Below are 22,695 nucleotides of genomic sequence, written 5' to 3'. Positions count from 1 at the left end.
CTCTTGTTTTAGATTTTACACAAATGAGAAAATGGTTTCTTTCTATTTACACAAATAAAGGCGAAATCCTGTGGATGCTGGAAATCTGAAACCCACACAGAAAATGCTGGAGCAGCATCTGTAGAGAGAGAGAAACAATATACAAACAAACCTATACACCTGTGTAAGGTTTACATTTCAGGTTTATACGTTGTAATTGTCCCTCTCTCTCTCTCTCTCGACGTTATGGCGGGGGATTGTGAACTGACAGATAGAACCAGTGATAACATTGAAAGCACTGGTGGCTTTAATTGTCCCGTAAGATCATTGGAATGTAAGAAATAGGTTGCTCAGCCCCTCAAGCCTACTCTGCCATTCAATAAGATCATGGACCTGATTGAGGCTTTAATTTCACTTTCTAGTCTGCACCGTAAAAAACCCTTCAGCAACACATCTCTCATTTCAGCAAAAGTGTCATTCTGTTCATAGCCAGAACCCTCTCTTGCGTTACTGGGAGAATTACCCAAATCTTCTTTGAAGTAATCTCCTGAAAGGGCAGGCAGGACTTCAGTGAAACAAGCAGCACTGTCCATTTCCTCAGTGCTGGACCAGGTTATCAGCCTCAATGTTTCTGCTCAAACTTGTGGGGCTGGAATTTATAGCTGCCTGATCAGAGCTGAACGTGCTCCTAACTTGCACATAGCTGACAGCACAGTTTAGCTGGAATGGAAGAGGCAGGAAGCTAGTCGGAAAACTGACCACACAGTTTAGCTGGAATGGGAAGAGGCGGGAAGCTAGTCGGAAAACTGACCACACAGTTTAGCTGGAATGGGAAGAGGCGGGAAGCTAGTCGGAAAACTGACCACACAGTTTAGCTGGAATGGGAAGAGGCGGGAAGCTAGTCGGAAAACTGACCACACAGTTTAGCTGGAATGGGAAGAGGCGGGAAGCTAGTCGGAAAACTGACCACACAGTTTAGCTGGAATGGGAAGAGGCAGGAAGCTAGTCGGAAAACTGACCACACAGTTTGACAACTCCTTTTAGAGAGTGCAAGTTGTCAATATGTTGATTGAGAGCTTGAGACTCTCCTATTTTATATTCTCAAACAACTAAATAATGGACGAGCTAGTTACTTGTTTTGTTCAGATATTGATCCTGAGTTTGTACACTGTTTGCCCTTTGTGTTTGTTTTTCCAGTTCAATCTTCTGAAGACCACATAAACAAGACCAGCAGAAAAACTGGAAACTGAGTTGATTGCTGACTATTTAAGAAGTGTTTTTCCAAATACAACCGTAACACCAACACCAGGAGTACTGTAACAACCGAGCAACATCTGGAACATTAGAAAGATAGGAAAATCAACAATATTTTAGGCTGATGATAATCTGAGCTGATAAAAATTCAAGATGTGAGAGATTATACAAGTACTAAGGCAGAGTAATTCAAGGAGGAGAGGGAAACGGAGGACATTGCTATAGAAAGAGCCATGCTGTCAACCATTTCATCTTCATTCATCAGGATAGAAGCAAGACAGCCAAATTTCAAAACAATTTCCACAACATGAGAAATGAGATCCTGATTGGTTGACAAGTGGTGCCACGGGGAACACTCCAAGGAACAGCATCCCCAAGATTTTGCCTGTTGTAAGATGCAAACCCTTAAAGAATCCCCGTTTTCTGAAGAATCCAGCTTCTACCAAGCATGAGAGCCAGATTATGAGCCCAACTGATCATCTTAAATCAGTTGTTGGTGTAATACAAGGGATATTCAGGATTGTTCAGATAGCGATGGCAAGTTGCAGAATAGCAACAGATATTAGATATATCCCCATCATCAATGATGGAAGAGCTCAGCACATCAGTGCAAAGATAAGGCTAAATCATTCACAACAATCTGCAGCCAGAAATGCCAAGTGGATGATCCATTTCAGCCTCTTCCAGTGGTCCCCAACTGGTTGCCAGTTTTCAGCCAATTCAAGTCACTCCATGTGATATCAAGACATGATTGGAGACACTGAATACTGAAAATGCTGTGGGCCTTGACAACATTCCGGCAATAGTACTACAGACTTGTACTCCAGAACTTGCCACTCCCTTTGCCAATCTGTTCCAGTACAGTTGCAACACTGACATCTACCCAACAATATGGAAGATTTTCCACAGGTATGTCCTGTAAACAAAAAACAAGACAACTCCAATCCAGCCAATTACTGCCCCATCAGTCTACTTTCAATCATCAGTAAGTAATGGAAGGTATCATCAACAGCGCTGTCGAACAGCACCTGCTCAGCAATAACCTGCTCAGAGATAATGGGAACTGCAGATGCTGGAGAATCCAAGATAACAAAGTGTGGAGCTGGATGAACACAGCAGGCCAAGCAGCATCTCAGGAGCACAAAAGCTGACAATTCGGGCCTAGACCCTTCATCAGAGAGCCCTCTCTGATGAAGAGTCTAGGCCCGAAACGTCAGCTTTTGTGCTCCTGAGATGCTGCTTGGCCTGCTGTGTTCATCCAGCTCCACACTTTGTTAACCTGCTTAGTGATGTCCAGTTTAGGTTCTGCCAGGGCCACTCAGCTCCTGACCTCATTACAGCCTTGGTTTTAAACCTGGACAAAAGAGCTGAACTCCAGAGGTGAGTTGAGAGTGGCAGTCCTCGACATCAAGGCTGCATTCGACTGAGTGTTGCATCAAGGACCCTGAGCAAAACAGGAATCAATGGGTATCTTGGGGCAAACTCTCCAGTGGTTGCGTCATACTTGACACATAGGAAGATGGTTATGGTTGTTGGAGGTCAGCCATCTCAGCTCCAGGACATCTCTGCAGGAGTTTCCTCAGGGTAGTGTCCTTGGTCCAACTATCTTCAGCTGCTTCATCAATGACCTCCCTCCATCATAAGGTCAGAAGTACATAAGAGCAGAACAAAATTGAAGCCAGAGTAGATCACTCTAAACCTCAAGCCTGCCCTGACATTCAACAGGATCACGGTTGATCTTCCCCAAGAGATGAAGGATTGTTTTTCAAAGTCAACAGCACAGAAGAAGGCTCTTTGGCCCACTGGGCCTCTGCATTTCAAAAACAAACACCTAACTATTCAAATCCCATGCCAAAATGGCTGCAAAGAGGGCAGCGTTTAAAGATGACAGAGACTGGTTATAACTATGAAAGGTACTTGTGAAATCGTACCTGGAGTACTATGCACAGTACTGGTCTTCCTAGCCAAGGAGGGATATATTTGCATTCGAATCAGCTTGGAGATGGTTGACTTGGGGCTGATTCTTTGGATGTGAGTCATGTCTTAAGAGGGAAACTCAAATGCTACAAAACTAATGACTTTTGGAAAATTGTGATCAATGAAAGACCAAAGACAGCTCTGCAGGTAAAAGAAAAAAATTGGCACAATTCACTGACAGGGAATTGGCCACCTGATGTGCTAAATCCTTACAAAGAAACTGCAAGGAACTCAATGGAATGGTGTGCGGCATTATTCCGCCCAGAGCATGAACAAACCTGATCACGTATCTCTGGAACTTCATGCTAATAATGTTTCTTCTGCTTTTAGCAAGAATACAATCAGGAACTAGCTTGATAGTGATTACCAGAGAACAGTTAGGTATTAGAGAATAAATGAGTACAGTCATCTGTAATCAGTACAGCTCCCTGCTTCCATGTAGTGGTTATAAGAATCTTATCAAATGCCCCTTTTTCTCCACAGTTGACATTAGGCCATCTGTAATCCAAGGACCACAAACTCCATATTTTAGGTTATCCATCTCTCCTGTTCTGTGAAAAATAGGACAGATGCTCAGAAACATGATCCCTATAACTGCTCCTTTTCCAATTACACAACACTGTCACCATCTTATTGAATTCATTAGCAATGTTTCTGGAATCTACTGCACTCGACAGGGAAACTGACAATGTACCACTATGAGTAGTTGCATCAATGTTGCTGCCATCAGGTGATTAACAAGATAGACAGCACAAGAACTTAAGAAGTATCGATAATTCACCTTCCGATTCCCCAAAACTTGTTCACCATCAACAAGGCACAAGTCAGGAGTGTGGTGGAAAACTTCCCACTTGCCTGGATGGGTTCAGCTCCAAAAATGCTCAAGAAGATTGCTTTGTCCTGCATGGTGTCAGTCAGATTGATTGGCACTTCATCCACAAGGATCCACTCCCTCCACAACCGATGCTCAGTAGCAGCAGTGTGTACTGTATACAAGATGCACTGCAGAAATTCACGAAAGATCCTGAGACAGCATCTTCCAAATCCACGACCACTTCCATCTAGAAGGACAAGGGCAGCAGATACATGGGAACACCATCCCCTGCAAGTTCCCCTCCAAGCCACTCACCATCCTGATGTGGAAATATACTGCCATTCCTTCACTGTCACTGGGTCAACCTACAGCACATGGACTGCAGCAGTTCAATAAGGTAATTCACGGCCATCTCTTCATGGGCAACTAGGGATGGGCAATAAATGCTGGCCGAGCCAGCGACACTCACATCTCCTGACTGAAACAAAATAAAACCTGTGGAAGACCATTCAACAGGACCATGGCTGATACTGTACTTCAGCTCCATTTTCCCTGTACTATTCCCCTTAATTTCCTTTCCTCATAATTCTAAGCCTGCATCAAAAACAATGAACGAGTGAGTCGCAAGTGTTTGCACCTTATTCCTAACATCTTGCCAGTGTAGTTCCACATATTGCCGAATTAAAGAATGGTTCACAAAAACCAAATAATCACAAACATGAATGCCAGAAACCCAAGACACTTCATTTGTAGGCGAACATGTGCAGTGACATCCCAGGGCAGTCAGTTTAGATATGAGCTCCTCGTTACTGGAGATCACTCATCCAAGGAAAGAACATTTAGAGAAACTGCAGTATAGGGCAAGCAGTAAAACGATATGTAGGGGCTTCGAGTTGATTGCAAATTTAGGAGATGTTTTGTACTTTCCCTCATGCAATGATGTTGCAGTCGACAAAATGTTCTCCTTCCCACACAATGACCAATGTCATTTGTGACTGTCAGTGCTGGCATAATGCCAAGTATTTTGGCCGTATATCCCAGTACGATGCAACTAAATCAAACAGCATATCCTTCTGTTCAACGTTCTAAAGAAGAATCCTATCAGACTCAATGCACTAACTCTGTTTTTCTCTCAGCCAATGCTTCCAGAGTATGCTGAGTTCCTCCACCAGTGTTTGTCTTTGTCTCAGATCTATTTTACAAAACTTTTCTTTGAGCGTGTATGTTTTGGTAGTTTTTATATCAGCAGAATATAGACCATATTCAATCAGTCCACGCTTGCAATCCCAAAACAATTCATCTCATGTCAGGTGTGATTCTGAGATTTGACAACACATTCTGAACTAACCCAAGCGCGCTAATCACTTCAAGAACAACTGATTCAGATAATCAGTCAATTAATGTGGTTCACTTATGTTTGTCCAAAGTGACATACATTCATACACAGAACTGTTTCTGAAAGCCATGCATCTTTGAACTAGCTGGAGATTTGGCAGCTGATAGGTCACTTCGAGTTTTCTCCATGGGAACACCTCAGCCAATTAGAGTTACCTTGCCAGCCAATCAGCAACCACTTCTCCTGCTGTACAAAATTGTTGTGATGGTGTGAAATTTGGCATTCTTGTGTTTGTCTTGATGAGTGCAAAGACTTCACTGAAACATTACAGTGATATTGTTTAGTAGAGTTTATGACTTTTCTGGTTCTAGTCACAGAATAGGTGTGAGCAGTGTTCAAACTTAAAGGCACTTACTCACAAAATTTGAAAAATAGGCCTGTCTCTGAAAATCCAGTTAATTTGATATTATAGTATATCAGAGTGAAATGTAGCCCCTGGCTAAGATTTAGCAGAGCAATCTGAAAGAGGATCCACAAACACAAGACAACTCACATCATTAGACTTAGTGTAGTTATGGAAAATCCTCAGCAGACAAGGGCTAATTTCAGTCAGTTGAGATATGATCTACCAGATAAATCAGAATTAATGACTAGCAGGTTAAACAGTGCGTTTGCAGTAGGAGGTCTTCCAACAGAAAATAATTTGAATATAAAGTCAGTATATCTCCACAAACAGGACAGGCATTAAGGTCTCTAGGCGATGAAGCTGTAGAGCTTAAAATGAAGCAGCAAGTGGAGGCTGATGATAAATGTCAGGTCCATAATAAACTAGAATATCAACAGAAAGTATGTTTGTACACATTGTAATGGAAATCAGTGAAAGTAAATTACAGAGCCATTGTGAATGCATGAGGAAATATCAGGGAGTAACACAAAATAAGAACAGGAATGACTGTTATGAACAGTTGGAGAAAATCTAGGATAAAGGAAGGGTGAGCCAGATTGGAGACCAGGTAGGAAATCTTATAGAGGCAGAGCAGGCCTGGCTGAAAAGTAAACAAGTCATTTCAGCAATGCCCTCTTACATTATAGTTTTGAGGTTTTTTCTCTTTATTCTGACATGGGATATGGCCATCATTTATGATTCATCTCTAATTGCCCCTTGAATGAATGTTATCTCTTGACCTTTTCAGAGTCAGCTTCGTCGCTTTTGGTCTGGAGTCACATGTAGGCCAGACCAGTATGGATGGCAGACTTCCCTCACTAATTAGTGAATGAGGTGGGTTTTTCTAACAATGGGTGATAGTCTTATGGGCACCATCACTAGGACTAGCTTCCATTTCCAGAGTTTATGAATTGAGCTCAAACCAGCCACATCTCTGTGATACCTACAGTTTGGTACCTGCCAATTTCAATCCTCACTTCCAGCTCATTTACCTTCTTCTGAATACTGTGTGTGTTTAAGTACAGCACCCTCAGTCCTGCAATGACTGTCACCCTTCTCACAGTTGTCTCCTTATCTGCTGTGCCTGGAGTCAGATTCCTGACCCATCCCATACTCTCTGTCCTATTACTTATTCTGGATATTTTAATAACATAATATAATATAATAATATTTTAATAACCTCTGCTGAACCCTCACCTTTTTAACTTTTTCCACGCATCTGAACCTCCTCCGACTAAACCGCCCACCCAGCGCCCCCTCAACCCCCACCCCAACCCCTCCCCGTTGCCCCCCCCAATTCTGTATCCATATAACATTGAACACTACTGTTTCTATCTTGTATATATATTTTCCTTTTAAACCCATGATAAAGCAACTGCAATAATATTTTCACAACTTGCAACATATACAGCTTTTATCGTAAGACTCCAATGAAATAATCCGGCGTTCTTATCCTTAAATCTTTCCAGAAATGTCAAAGGATCGTGATCAGCATACTCAATCGTCTCATATGCATTGTTTACAATGTAGACATTAAAATGTTGTAAGGCCAGCACCAAGCTCAATAACGTTTTTGCAGTGGTTGAATATTTTCTCTGGTGAATATTGTGTTTTGTTTTTAAACATAACCAATTGGCCTTTCAATTCCACAATCATCCTCCTGTAACAACACAGCTCCAACCCCTACATCCCCGTGTAACAACACAGCTCCAACCCCTACATCCCCCTGTAACAACACAGCTCCAACCCATACATCGCTCTTGTCAATAGCGACTTTAAAAGGTTTCAAGAAATGTGGCGTGGCTAAAACTGGCGCGGTACAGTGGTTAATACTGCTTTTAAATTCTCAAATGCCTCCTGTCATTTCACAAAATTTCACGTTTTTCTTTTAAAAAATCCATCAGCAGTGCCACCACGCTACTTAAGTTTGGTACAAATTTCCTGTAGGATCTCCTCTGTCCCAAAAAATGTGTCACTTCCTTCTTCAAGGATGTTTTTGGAAATTCCTCAATCGTCTTCAACTTCATGTGCCTCGGTGTCATCTGTCCGTGTCTGATGTTGTGCCCTAAGAATGTCACTTCCATTTTCACAAATTCTACTTTTGCCATGTTTATGGCCTACTTTACCTTCCGTAGTCTCTGAAAGAGCTCCGCCAAAAGCTTTGTACGATCTAAGTCAATCCTGCCACAACTTTGATCACAAGCCTTTGAAAAGTGGCAGGCACATTTTTCATTCCAAAGGGCTTGACTTTGAATTGCTACAGCCCATTTGGGGTCACAAATGCAGAAGCTTCTTTCACTCTCTCTGACAAAGGTACTTGCCAGTAACCGCAAAGTCAGTCCAACTTTGAGATGTTGGGCTTGTCCTATTTTTTCCACACAGTCCTTTGGGTACATGTCTGATTTGGCCACAGCATTGACCTTCCAATAATCTACACAAAATCGTTGAGTAGCATGAAGTTTGGGAACTAACAGGATCGGCAAACTCCACTCATTTTGCTTTGGCTCTGTGTTGTCTTCTTGACACATCACTTCTACTTCCTTCTGAACCTATGCTGCTTTGAGAGGATTAAATCTGTAGAGATGACAAAGTGTGGAGCTGGATGAACACAGCAGGCCAAGCAGCATCTTAGGAGCACAAAAGCTGACATTTCGGGCCTACACCCTTCATCAGAAAACAAGTCTGTAGTCAAGTCTGTAGAGATGTTGTTTTTAACAGAACTGCATTCCCTACATCAACTCCATATTCTATGGTATTAGTCCTCCCCACTCTATTTCTACATAAGACCTCATAGCACAGTAACAAGTCTTCCAATTCAGTTTTCTTCCCTGGGACAGACAGCTCACTACCCTATCCCATTCTTTAGGGGCTTCCTCATCATTCAATTTATTCTGAGGCACATCAAAATCCAATCATCTGAATTTGATTCTTCACTCTGAGTGGCAATAAGTTCTACCTGTTTCTCTGGGTTCCCTTTGCCTGTCATAGTAAGGTTTCAGCATGTTCACATAAAATAGCTGATTAACTTATATTTTGTATTTGGCGTCTTTACCAGATAAACCTTGCTTTGAAGGGATCTCAACCACCTATCACAGCACCTGTACTTTATCCCCACGGGCAAATGTATGAATTTTAGATTTCTTATCTGCTTCTTGCTTCATTATGTGCTGTGCCACCTTCAAAGGCTGTCTAGCTAATTCACTTACTCTGTGTAATCTTTCTCTCACCTCAGATACATAATCCAACAGTACTTCGGACTTATCAACATCTTCTTAATTAATTTTAAAGACCCTTTTACTATGTGTCCAAATATCAATTCAAATGGAATAAACTGCATTGATTCCTTTGGAGCATCTCTAATAGCAAATAATATAAATGGAATACCTTTATACCAATCATTTGGTTCACCCTGGCGATAAGCCCTCAGCATTGTCATTAGGGTCTGATGCCACTTTTCCAATGCTCCCTGGGATTCAGGATGGTACATACTTGATTTAAAGTTTGGATGCCTGAACTATCCACGGCCTCCTTAAATAATTTGGCAGTAAGTTTGGTCCCTTGGTCCAAATGAATCTCCCTGGGTAGTCCATAACAGGTAAAGTAAGCAAGCAGCATCTGCACAACCTTAAAAACGGAAAGAACTGCAGATGTTGTAAATCAGGAACAAAAACATAGTTGCTGGAAAAGCCCAGCAGGTCTGGCAGCATCTGTGAAGGAAAAACACAGGTTTAACATTTCAGGTCTGGTAACCCTTCCTGAGAAGCTCCACAACCTTTCTTGCCTTGACATGTTGTGATGGATTTGCCCCCAAAAATCTGGTAGACACATCCATTGCGGTTGGCAAATACTGGTTGCCACTTTTGGTTTTAGGTAGGGGACCTACACAATCAGTCATAACCTGTGTAAAAGGTACTTCAAATGTGGGAACTGGCACCAAAGGCACTAGTTTTATTATTGCCTGTGACTTTCCTAACATCTAACACGTACAACAGGTACGGCCAAATTTAACCACATTTTTATATAATCCAGGCCAATAGAAATGCTTCTGTATCTTAGCCAGAGTCTTCCTCATTTGTAGATGACGTCCTACAGTTAACTTGTGTGTTCCCCACAATACCTCCTGTCCATGTGCTACCAGCAACACAATCTGGTGAATTTCCGCCCATTTCTCCGCCGCACTAACTTCCCAAGGTTTCTGCCTTAAGATTTTATCCTGAAAGTAATAACAGTCTGAAATACATTCTGATTCCTGTTCTGAGTAGGCTTTATGATATAAATCCTTTATTGTCTCATCGCTTTGCTGTAAGGCCATTAATCTTTCATTAGTAAACATGTCTGCCTGATCCTCTACCTGCTTGGGATTTTCCTTTACCATCTCATCAAACAGAGTGTCAGCTAATTGGACCTTAACTTCTTCATCATTCTCTTGTTTTTCATTCTTGTTTTAACTTATGACTGTGGAATCTTGTTATGACAAAGTCTGGAAAAATTAACTCCTCAGTTCCCTGGTTTCCTTTTCCACTACAATGGACATATCTCCCACCTTTGATCCAGCTATATTGTTTCCAAGAACTAACTGTATCCTTGGAATAGCCAACATATTTTATGTTGGTTAGATTAGATTCCCGACAGTGTGGAAACAGGCCCTTCAGCCCAACAAGTCCACACCACCCTTTGAAGCATCCTGCCCAGACACATTCCCCTATAACCCACACACCCTGAACACTACAGGCAATTTAGCCTGGCCAATCCACCTAGCCTGCACATCTTTGGACTTAGGAGGAAACCGGAGCACCGGGAGGAAACCCACACAGTCACGGAGAGAATGTGCAAACTCCACACAGGCAGTCGCCCGAGGCTGGAATCGAACCCGGGTCCCTGGCGCTGTGAGGCTGCAGTGCTAACCGCTGAGCCCAGGGAGCACTACTGCTCTCCCCATTTATTCCACAGATTATCATCCTCTTGGGCAATATTTCAGAAGGAGTGCCAATATTTCCATCTCTCATTATTAGAGACTGACCAGCTCCTGTACCTCTCAATATTTTAACTTCTTTACCTACTCCCCCTGTTCTACCTGAGTAAACCTTACCCACAGAGTTTAAGTATTTGAAGAGATCGGGTGTTATCTTACTACGTGGCCCGTGACTAGGCTGTGCACTCTCCTGCAACTTCTCGAATTCTCTTGGGATTTCCTTCACTACCTCAACCAATCCCACTGGTATAGTTTCTCTTGCCACATCCTTTTCCCTAGTGCCTCTCTTAAACCACCAACACTGTGACTTTGTGTGTCTCACCTTATCGCAATGAAAACACTTCACCACTTTTTCACCCACTTGGGTTTCTTTTTTCACATGTGGCAAACTGTTCCCAGTATGATATACTTTGTGTTTCTCATTAAAGGATCACCCTATTTCCTAATTTCTATCCCTCATAGAATGAAATTGCTGTCGGAAGCTAGATTTCAAATCATGCATTAATGCATATTCGTCCGCCATCTCTGTAGCTCTCCTCGCTGTTTTAACTTTCTGTTCCTCACCTTGAGTTGTTGTCACTTCTGAAAGTGAGTTCTTAAACTCTTCCAGCAGAATAATCTTTCTAAAATCCTCATATATCTTTCAATCTTTAATGCTGTCACCCATCTATCAAAGTTGCTCTGTTTAATTCTTTCAAACTCAACATAACTCTAACCTGGTTCCTTTTTCACATTTCTGAATCACTGTCTATACGCTTCCGCTACCAATTTGTAGGGACTCAAAGCAGCCTGTTTTACTTCTTTATAGTTTCCAGATACCTCTTCTGACAGTGCTGCAAGCACTTCACTCGCCCTGACTGCCAACTTGGCCTTAATTAAGTAAAAACCGAAAGAACTGCGGATGCTGTAAATTGGGAACAAAAACAGAAGTTGCTGGAAAAGCACAGCAGGTCTGGCAGCATCTGTGAAGGGAAAAACAGAGTTAACGTTTCGAGTCCGGTGACCCTTCCTCAGAACACCTCGTTGGTCTTAATTAACATTACCCACGCAGACTCTGGCCAGTTCGTCTGTTTGGCCAATTTCTCAAAGAAAATGAAAAAGGTTTCTACAACTTTTTCATTAAATTTAGGTACGGTTTTGACATATTTGTATATATCCTGACCAGGTCTTTGACTACAATGTGTTTGCTCATCATCACTCTCTTCCTCGTGAAGCCTACCTTCTACCTTCATTTCCATCATTTTAAGTTGGCTATCCTGTCTAATTTGCAACTTCAGAAGTTCAAACTTTCTCTCTTTCTCCCCTCTTTTTCTTTTTCTTTTGCCTTGGCTCTCCTTTCCCTTTCTTTATCTTCTAGCTCCAATTGTCTAATTTGTATTTTAATTTTTTCTAACTCCACTGCACTTACCTGTTTTTCTGGTATACCTGAATGCTTAATTTCAGCTTTCTTTTTATCCCTAGTTAAACCCAATTCTAGCTCGTCTGCTAATTCTAAAAGTTTATCCTCTTTCTAAACTTGCTTGGCAAATTTAGGAAGCATCTTCAACCCCGAGAACCTCTTCAGTAATGTTACAAGCCACTTCCCCACTTTTGATTTAACCATCAACAAACAACCGAAATTAAACAGATTTTTCACTCAGAACATAGAACAGCACAGTACAGACCCTTCGGCCCAAGGTGTTTTGCCGAACGTTTACACCAATCCTAAGGTCTAGCTAACCTCCACCCTTACCTTATATTATCATCCATATGCCTATCTAATAGCAGCTTAAACGCCCCGAATAAGGCCGACTCCACTACCCTCTGCGGCAATGCATTCCATGACCCGACCATTCTCTGTGCAAAGAAACAACCTCTGACATCTCCCCTACATCTACATCCAGTCACTTTAAAACTATTCTCCCTCATAATAGCTACCTCCAACCCAGGAAAAAGTCTCTGGTTGTCAACTCTGTCTATACCTCTGATCATTTCGTACACGTCTATCAAGTCACCTCTTATCCTTTGTCGTTCTAAAGAGCAAAGCCCTAGCATGCTCAACCTTTCCTCGTAAGACCTTCCCTCCATTCCAGGGAACATCCTGGTAAATCTCCTCTGCACCTTTCCCAATGCTTCCACATCTTTCCTTTAATGAGGTGACCAGAACTGGGCACAATGCTCCAGATGTGGCCGAAACAAGCTTTTGTACAGCTGGAGCATAACTTCACGGCTGTTGAACTCAATCCCTCTATTAATGAAAGCTAACACGCCATACGCCTTCTTAACGACTGTATCCACCTGGGTGGCAGCTCTCATAGAACTGCGGACATGAACACCAAGATCCCCTGCTCCTCCACACTGCCAAGAATCTTTTCATTAACCCTGTATTCTGCTTTCAAGTTTGTCCTTCCAAAATGAATCATCTCACACTTTTCAGGGTTAAAGTCCATCTGCCACTTCTCAGCCCAGCTCTGCATCCTATCGATGTCCCGTTGTAACCTAGAACAGCCCTCCGCACTGTCCATAACGTGACCTACCTTCGTATCGTCTGTGAACTTGCTAATCCACCTTTCCACTCCTACATCCAAATCATTTACAAAAATCACAAATAGAAGAGGACACTGAGAACAGATCCATGTGGTACACCACTCGTAACTGAGCACCATGTTGAATATTTTCCATCCGCTACCACCCTTTGTCTTCTAAGGGTCAGCCAATTCCGAATCCAATCTGCCACATTTCCCCCCATCCCATGCCTCCTTACCTTCTGCATGAGCCTACCACAGGGAACCTTACCAAACGCCTTACTTAAATCCATGTATACCACATCCACTGCTCGACCTTCATCCACGTGTTTGGTCACCTCTTCAAAGAATTCAATAAGGTTTGTGTGGCATGATCTACCCCTCACAAATCCATGCTGACTATCACAAATCAAACTGTGCCTATTCAAATGATCATAAATCCAATCTCTCAGAGCCTGTTCCAATAATTTGCCCACCACTGACATAAGACTAACTGACCTGTAATTTACAGGGTTATCCCTATTCCCTTTTTTGAACAAGGGAATGACGTTTGCCTCTCTCCAATCTTCGTGCGGTACACCTGTGGACAGTGAGGATGGAAAGATCATCGCCAAAAGCCCTGCAATCTCTTCCCTCGCTTCCCATAGAATCATTGGATAAATCCCATCAGGTCCAGGGGACTTATCTATCTTCAACTTCCTCAAAATTCCTAGCACATCTCCCTTACTAACATTGACCTCTAGCCTGCCAGCCTATTTCACACTGTCCTCCTATACAACTAGGTCCCTCTCAGTTGTGAATACCAAAGGAAAATATTCATTTAGGACTTCTATCTCTTTTGGCTCCTTGCACAAATTCTCATTTCTCACTTACGTTTTACTTAAAGATCAACGACACTAATCTCCAGCAGCGATACAGTGTGGAGCTGGAGGAACACAGCAGGTTGGGTAGCATCAAAGGAAAAGGAAAGTCAACGTTTCGGGTCGAGACCCTTCATCAGGACCTGAAACATTGCCTTTCTTGTTCCTCCGATGCTACCTGACCTGCTGTGTTTCCCCAGCTCCACATTGTATCGACTCTGACTTCCAGCACATGCAATTCTTGCTATCTCCGACCCGCTAATCCCTATTTCTGTTTAAATCTGCTGGAAATTTTCATACTCCAAATCTATCCAAATCTGTTCAAATCCATTCAAATCCTAGACCCGAGCTGTCCCAATCGGTCAAAATCCCGACCTGACCTGGCCAGATCTCAGATCTGAGCCCCCAAACTTTTAAAAAGCATATCTAAAACTGAAACATGAAAAGAGGATCACAAAGAACAAAGAAAATTACAGCACCGGAACAGGCCCTTAGGCCCTTCAAGCCTACACTGATCCAGATCCTCTATCTAAACCTGTCACCTATTTTCCAAGGATCTGCATCTCTCTGCTCCCGGCCCATTCGTGATTCTGCCTAGATAGATCTTAAATGAAGCTGTCGTGCCCACCTCTACCACCTCCACTGGCAGTGCCTTCCAGGCACCCACCACCCTCTGCGTAAAGAACTTTCCACGCATATCTCCCTTAAGCATTTCTCCTCTCACCTTGAAATTGTGACCCCGAGTAATTGAGTCCCCCATTCTGGGAAAAAGCTTCTTGCTGTCACCCTGTCTATACCTGTCATGGTTTTGTAGACCTCAACCAGGTCCCCCTTCAACCTCCATCTTTTTAATGTAAATAATCCTAATCTACTCAACCTCTATTCATAGCTAGCACCCTCCATACCAGGCAACATCCTGGTGAACCTCCTCTGCACCCTCTCCAAAGCATCCACATCCTTTTGGTAATGTGGCGACCAGAACTGTACACAGCATTCCAAATGTGGCTGAACCAAAGTCCTACACAACTGTAACATGACCTGCCAATTCTTATACTCAATAGCCCATCCAATGAATGAATTCATGCCGTATGCCTTCTAGACCACTCTATCGATCTGTGTAATGACCTTTAGGGTACAATAGACCTGCCCAGATCTCTCTGTGCATCAGTTTTCCCTATGGCTTCTCATCTCACCTTATAATCTGTTAAAAGAAGTGTGAAAAATGGTATAACCTGCTCTCACCCCCATTGTGTTATCAAGGAGTGGTTAAATGAAATAAACTACTGACACTCACTCTGTAATCACCAAGTAACGATGCATTTATCTCACTCTAACAGTGAACAAATTAACTGAAATATTAACAAACTGAGCCATTCCCCTCTAACTACTAACAATTCCTGAATAAAATACAATTCTGTTGTATGCTTTTTTAATAAATGAAGTCCCACTTATACAAACCAACATTAAAAAATTAGAACTTAGTCTCTCGAAATTACAGCCAGCTAGCTGCTCCTAAATAAAACAAAATTCTAATGGTATGCTTTCCCAAAAAATACAAGTCCCACTTATACAAACCAACAATTAAAATATTAGAATTCAGTTTCTCGTAATTACAGCCAGGTTACGTCTTGTGGAATGTTCTGTGTCTTCTCTGTTGATCTTCAGTCAGGAATAATAAGTTAGCGTGCCGTAGTATCTTTATTTAGATGATACTTTCTCTAAGAGCTGAGAGATCTGATTCCTTAGCAGATGGCAGTTTGTTCTCTGCTGAGTTTGCAACTGCCCTATCTTTTATACCCTTGAAGACATATCAATTTCTTTCAATAGGATTAGTTTTACGTTGTCAAATCCATCTGATTTAATTTTTTTTGTATCCAAGTGCCTGGTTTAAGTTGATTAGCTAAATCAAACTTGTCTTGATAACAAAGCAAAACTACTGCATGGCCTGCTAACCATCCAGCCTTTTGATGAAAAGGTTATATTTCAGGTGCTCTGTGCACCTGCAAACCCACAAGCTATCCATAGACTTTTTTTTAACCTCAAATCCAAGAAAAAGCACATCATCTTTTAAGCACCAAATTCTGACATTCTGCCTTGCAATCCACAAGTACTCTACCTAACCTTGCAACAACATCTTGAAGGGCTCATCCAGTGAGGCATATGGGTACAACTCAGGGATAAGAAAGGTGCAGGCACTGTGGTGCTGTTGTACAATGGCCTTCCAATAGCCAGTGGGAGATAGATGAAAAGACATTTTGACAGATCCTGGAAAAATGTAAAAACAACGGAGCTGTTATAGTGGTTGATTTTAATTTCCTCAATATTGACTGGGAGTCTCTTGGTGTTAGGGGTTTAGACGGGGCAGAATTTGTCAGGTGAATCCAGGAGGGATTCTTGAAACAATATGTAGGTAGCCCAACTAGGGAAGGGGCCATACTAGACCTTGTCTTAGAACACAGTACAGGCCCTTCGGCCCACGATGTTGTGCCGTGGAATAATCCTAATCAAAAAATAAAATAACCTAACCTACATTCCCCTCAATTCACTGCTGTCCATGTGCATGTCCAGTACTCGCTTAAATGTCACTAATGACTCCGCTTCCACGACTACCACTGGCAAACTATTCCATGCGCTCACAACTCTCTGGGTGAAGAACCTCCCTCTGACGTCCCCTCTATACCTTCCTCCTAACACCTTAAAACTATGACCCCTCGTGGCAGTCAATCCTGCCCTGGGGAAAAGTCTCTGGCTATCGACACTATCCATGCCTCTCATTATCTTGTACACCTCGATCAGGTCACCTCTCTTCTTCCTTCTCTCCAGAGAGAAAAGTCCGAGCTCAGTCAACCTCTCCTCATATGACAAGCCCTCCAGTCCAGGCAGCATCCTGGTAAACCTCCTTTGCACCCTCTCCAAAGCCTCCACATCTTTCCTATAATAGGGCGACCAGAACTGGGTACAATATTCCAAGTGTGGTCTCACCAGGGTTTTGTAGAGCTGCAGCATAACCTCGCGGCTCTTAAATGCGATCCCCCTGTTAATGAAAGCCAAAACACCATATGCTTTCTTAGCAACCTTATCCACTTGGCTCTGATGAAGGGTCTAGGCCCGAAACGTCAGCTTTTGTGCTCCTGAGATGCTGCTTGGCCTGCTGTGTTCATCCAGCTTCACACTTTATTATCTTATCCACTTTGAGGGAGCTATGCACTTGAACACCAAGATCCCGCTGCTCTTCCACACTGCTAAGAATCCTGCCTTTAATCCGATATTCAGCATTTAAGTTTGACCTTCCAAAATGCATCACTTCGCATTTATCCAGGTTGAACTCCATCTGCCATTTCTCAGCCCAGCTCTGCATACTCTCAATGTCTCGCTGAAGCCTGCAATAGCCCTTGATACTATCAACAGCACCTCCAACCTTTGTGTCATCAGCAAACATACGAACCCACCCCTCAACCTCCTCATCCAAGTCACTTATAAAAACTACAAAGAGCAGAGGCCCAAGAACAGAGCCCTGCGGGACACCACTCAGCAGTGACCTCCAGGCAGAATACTTACCATCTACAACCACTCTCTGCCTCCTGTCAGCCAACCAATTCTGAATCCAGACAGCCAAATCACCCTGTATCCCATACCTCCCGACTTTATGAATGAGCCTGCCGTGGGGAACCTTATCAAATGCCTTGCTGAAGTCCATGTACACCACATCCACTGCTCGACCGTCGTCAACCTGTCACGTGACTTCCTCAAAGAACTCAATAAGATTCGTAAGGCATGACCTGCTCCTCACAAAGCCATGCTGACTCCCTTTAATCAGGCTATGCTTTTCCAAATAGTCATAAATCCTATCCCTCAGAATTCTTTCCAAAGTCTTGCTGACCACAGACGTAAGACTGACTGGTCTGTAATTTCCAGGGATTTCCCTATTCCCTTTCTTGAAAAGAGGAACAACATTTGCCTCCCTCCAATCTTCCCGTACAACTCCCATGGAGAGTGAGGAAGCAAAGATCTTCACCAGTGGCATAGCAACCTCCTTTCTCACTTCCCAGAGCAACTTGGGATAAATCTGATCTGGCCCTGGGGACTTATAAATCTTAATGTATGCCAAAATTTCCAGCAGATCAACTTCCTCAATCTTGATCTGTTCAAGCCTGTTTTCCTGCTCCTCAAAATTCTCATTCACAACAAGGTCCCTTTCCTTAGTGAAAACCGAAGCAAAAAACTCATTTAGGGCTTCCCCTATCCGCTCAGACTCCATGCACAAGTTCCCTACGCTATCCCTGATTGGCCCTACCTTCTCCCTGATCGTTCTAGACCTTGTCTTGGGGAATGAGCCTGGCTAGGTGATCAAATTTTCAACGGGGAAGTATTTTGGGAGCAGTGGCCATAATTCTGTATGTCTTGAGTTGCTAAAAAATAAGAAAAAAAGTAGTCCTCATGTGGAAGTGCTAAATTGGGTGAAAGCTAATTACAACAGTATTAGACAGGAACCTAGGAATGTAGATTGGGGGCAACTGTTTGAGAGTAAATCCACATCTGACTTGTGGCAATCTTTTAAAAGCAAGTTGATCAGAGTTCAGAAGGAGTATGTTCCTGAAAAGGTGAATGATGAGGAAGACAATATTCAGGCACCCTGGATGACAAGAGATATTAAAAGTTTAGTCAAGAAAAAAGAAGCATATATACGTTTTAAGAAACTGAAATCAAACAAGGCCCTTGAGAATTATAAAGGAAGCAGGAAAGAACTTAAACAAGGGATTAGGATGACTAGAAGGGATTGTGATATTTCCGTGGCAAGTTAGCTTTCAGGAGAGCCCAAAGACATTTTATACATATACTAGGAGCAACAGGGTAGCTAGGGAAAAGATAGGCCCACTCAAGGACAAAGGAACACATTTATGCTCAGGGAGGTGATGGCCTAATTAATCCAGAAACCCAAGCAGTGTTCTCAGACTGTCAGTTCAAATCTCGCTCTGGTAGATGGTGGAATTTGAATTCAATAAAAATCTGAAGTTAAGAGTTTAATGATGACCACAAAATTATTGTCATTTTTTAGAAAAACCCATTTAGTTCACTAAGATTCTTCAGGGAAGGAAATCTGTCACCCTTACCAGGTCTGGCCTACATCTGACTCCAGATCCACAGCAATGTGGTTGACTCTTAACTGCCATCTGGGCAATTAGGGATGGGCAATAAATAACGAGTCCGTCCAGGGATGCCATGAATGAATAAAATAAAAAATTATGTGTGGAGCCAGAGGAAGTGGGTGAGGTCCTTAATGCAAAGTACTCATTAGGGATGAGTATTGGCATTCACAAAGGCGAAAGACATGAATGATGTTAACAATTGAGATGAGATGTGTTGATATTCTAGGGCATTTCAGTATTAAAAATGAAGAGATGTTGGATGTCTTGAAACACCTTAAAGGAGATAGGTCTCCAGGGCTTGATGGGACAGGGCTAATCCAGGAATTTATAGGATTGGTAAACCTCACATCAATGGTCAGAAAATTATTGGAGAAAAGTTTTAGGGGCAGGATTTAGTTGCTTTTGGAAATGAATGGACTTTTTAGTGAGAGTCAGCATAACTTTTTGCAGGGGAGATCTTACCCCACAAATTTGATTAAATTTTTTGAGGAAGTGACAAAGATGATTGATTGAGTTAGGGCAGTGGAAGACCCAAGCGGTCTACCTGGACTTTACTGAAAAATGTGACAAAAGTTCTTCATGGTCCAGAAAATTAAGTCACATGAGATCCACAGTGCATGGGTAAATTGGATGAAAAATTCGTCATAGAAGACACAGGGTAGTTGAAGAGGTGTGTTTTTCTGACAGGAGATCTGCGTCCAATGGTATTCTGCAAGGAATCAATGCTGGGATGGATATCTGTTGTTTATAATTTATATAAATGATTTGGATGAAAATGTAGGTGATCTGATAGTAGGTTTGTAGATCGTATAAAGATTGGTGAAGTTGTGGATAGTAAGGAAGGTTGTGAAAGGATATGAGACAGGCAGGCAACGGCCTAGTGGTATTATCACTGGACTGTTAATCCAGAGACCCCGCAGATAATGTTCTGGGGACCTGGCTCAAATCCTGCCATGACAGATGGTGAAATTTTAATTCAATAAAAACTTATGGAATTAAGAATCTAATGATGACCGTGAATCCATTGTTGATTGTTGGGGAAAACCCCATCTGGTTCACTAATGTCCTTACGGGAAATAAACTGCCATCCTTACCTGGTCTGGCCTCCCTGTGACTCCAGGGTTGTGGTTGGCTCTTAACTGCCCTTTGGGCAATTAGGAATGGTCAATGAATGCTGCCTAGCCAGCAATGCCCTAGTCCTGTAAATGAATAAAGAAAAACAAAATATGGCAGGGCATAGATCAGTTGGAAAGTTGGGTAGAAAAATGGCGGATAGAGTTTAAAGTGGACAATTTAATCTGTGAGGCATTGCATTCTGGGAGATCAAATAAAATTTAAGATTTTTGATTTATGATGAAATATTATCATGTGCACTGAAATACAGTGAAAACCCTTGTTTATGAACAGTACAGGCAGATCACAGAAGCAAAGGATGTATAGATCAGAAAGACTGAAAGGCATGTAGGTTATATTACAGGTTACATTATTTCAGGCTAGAGTCCATTCAGCAGTCTAATAACAGCTGGAAAGAAGCTGTTCCTGAACCTGCTCATACTTGTGTTGAGGCTTCTGTATCTTCTGCCTGATGGAAGAGGCTGTGGGAGATCATTACCGGGGTGCGATGGGTCTTTGATGATGTTGACCACGTTTCTGCAGCAATGAGCCGTGTAAATGGAGCCCATGGATGGAAGGTTGGTTTCCGATATGTTCTGGACTGTGCACACCACCTTCTGTAGTTTCTTACACTCTTGGGCAGAGCAGTTGCCATTCTAGGCCCTTATGTTTTCAATGGTGCATCTGTAGAAAGTGGTGAGGGTCCTTATGGACTTGGCAAATTTCCTGAGCTGCCTGAGGAAGGAGAGACGTTGTTGTATCTTCCTGACTGTTACATTTCCATGGGAAGTCCAGGATGGGTGGATGGTTATCGTCACTCCGAGGATCTTGATGCTCTTCACCCTCTCAAACTCAGTTCCGTTGATGTAGTTGGGGCCATTCTCTCCTCCTCTCTTTCTGAAGTCAATGATCTGTTTAGTTTTGCCGATACTGAGTGAGAGGTTGTTCTCATTGCACCACATCCCCAAGTGCTCTATCTCCTTTTTGTATTCTGACTAGTCATTGTTAGATACCGGTCCCACTATAGTGGGGTCATCAGCAAACGTGTAGATGGCGTCTATTCGGAATTTGACAACACTGCCGTAGGTATACAGGGAGGACAGCAGCGGGGTTGAGGACGTATCCTTGGGGGCCTTCAGTGTTGAGTTTATATGTCGCCGATGGGTCAGGAAGCTCGCTTCACTGGAGGTGCGCGGACGATGTTATCTAGCAGGGTACGAAATGTTTGCAACCAAACCCACCGGCTCGATGAGCAAGGCTGCACCCTCACCCACAACCTGAGCTACAGATCTTCGCAACAAACTTTAAAGTGGGCAAACTGCAGGGAATCTTTGAAAGCCAGTTGATCAGAGTTCAGTAAATGGCAGGGGCATTAGGAGCATTGATATGCAGAGGGATCTTGGTGCAAATCCATAGCTCGCTGAAAGTGGCAACACAAGCGGATAAAGTGGTAAAGACGGTGTATGGCATGTTTGCCTACATCGTTCAGGGCATTGAGTATAAAAGTTGGCAAATCATATTGCAATTGTATAAAATGTTTAGTTAGGCCACATCTGGAGTGTCATGTGCAGTTCTGGTCGCCACACTGCAGGATGGATATGGAGGCTTTGGAGAGGGTGCAGAAGAGGTTGGCCAGGATGTTAGATAACACGGTGTGAAGCTGGATGAACACAGTGGGCCATGCAGCATCAGAGGAGCGGGAAAGCTTGATGTTTCAGGTCGGGACCCTTCTTCAGAAATGGGGGAGGGGAAGGGGACTCTGAAATAAATAGGGAGACAGGGGGAGGCGGATAGAAGAAGGATAAAGGAGAAGATAGGGTGAGAGGAGACAGAAAGGTCAAAGAGGCGGGGTTAGACCCAGTGAAGGTGAATGTAGTTGGGGAGTTAGGGGGGCATAGGTCAGCCCAGGGAGGACGGACAGGTCAGGGGGGCGCGATGAGGTTAGTGGGTAGGGGATGGGGTGGGGCTTGAGGTGGAAGGAATGGTTAGGGAGGCGGGGACTAGCTGGGCTGGTTTTGGCATGTGGTCGAGGGAGGGGAGATTTTGAAGCTTGTGAAATCCACATTGATACCCTTGGGCTGCAGAGTTCACAAGCGAAATATAAGATGCCGTTCCTGCATCTTTCGGGTGGCATCATTGGGGCAATGCAGGAGGCCCAGGATGGACATGTCGTCCGAGGAGTTGGGGGGGTGGGGAATTGAAATGGTTCGCGACTGGGAGGTGTAGTTGTTTGTTGTGAACAGAGCGTAGGTGTTCCGCAAACCTAAAGATATTTTTCCCTCCCCACCCATATG

General features: G+C 43.0%; 1 protein-coding gene across 1 annotated transcript in view; it reads right to left on the bottom strand.

Annotated features, from left to right (window-relative positions):
• ghra (growth hormone receptor a) overlaps positions 1-15,777 on the bottom strand; it is a 173,176-nt gene extending 157,399 nt beyond the window's left edge. The window contains exon 1 of the mRNA XM_059644969.1: positions 15,756-15,777. The gene's annotated coding sequence lies outside the window, so the exon portion shown is untranslated. The remainder of the gene's footprint in view (positions 1-15,755) is intronic.
• Positions 15,778-22,695: the final 6,918 nt, after the last annotated feature.

This window comes from Stegostoma tigrinum, chromosome 3, assembly GCF_030684315.1.
Source record: "Stegostoma tigrinum isolate sSteTig4 chromosome 3, sSteTig4.hap1, whole genome shotgun sequence".
Classification (NCBI taxonomy): Eukaryota; Metazoa; Chordata; class Chondrichthyes; order Orectolobiformes; family Stegostomatidae; genus Stegostoma; species Stegostoma tigrinum.
The sequence above is the reverse complement of the archived record's forward strand: the minus strand, read 5'-3'. Positions and strand labels throughout refer to the sequence as shown.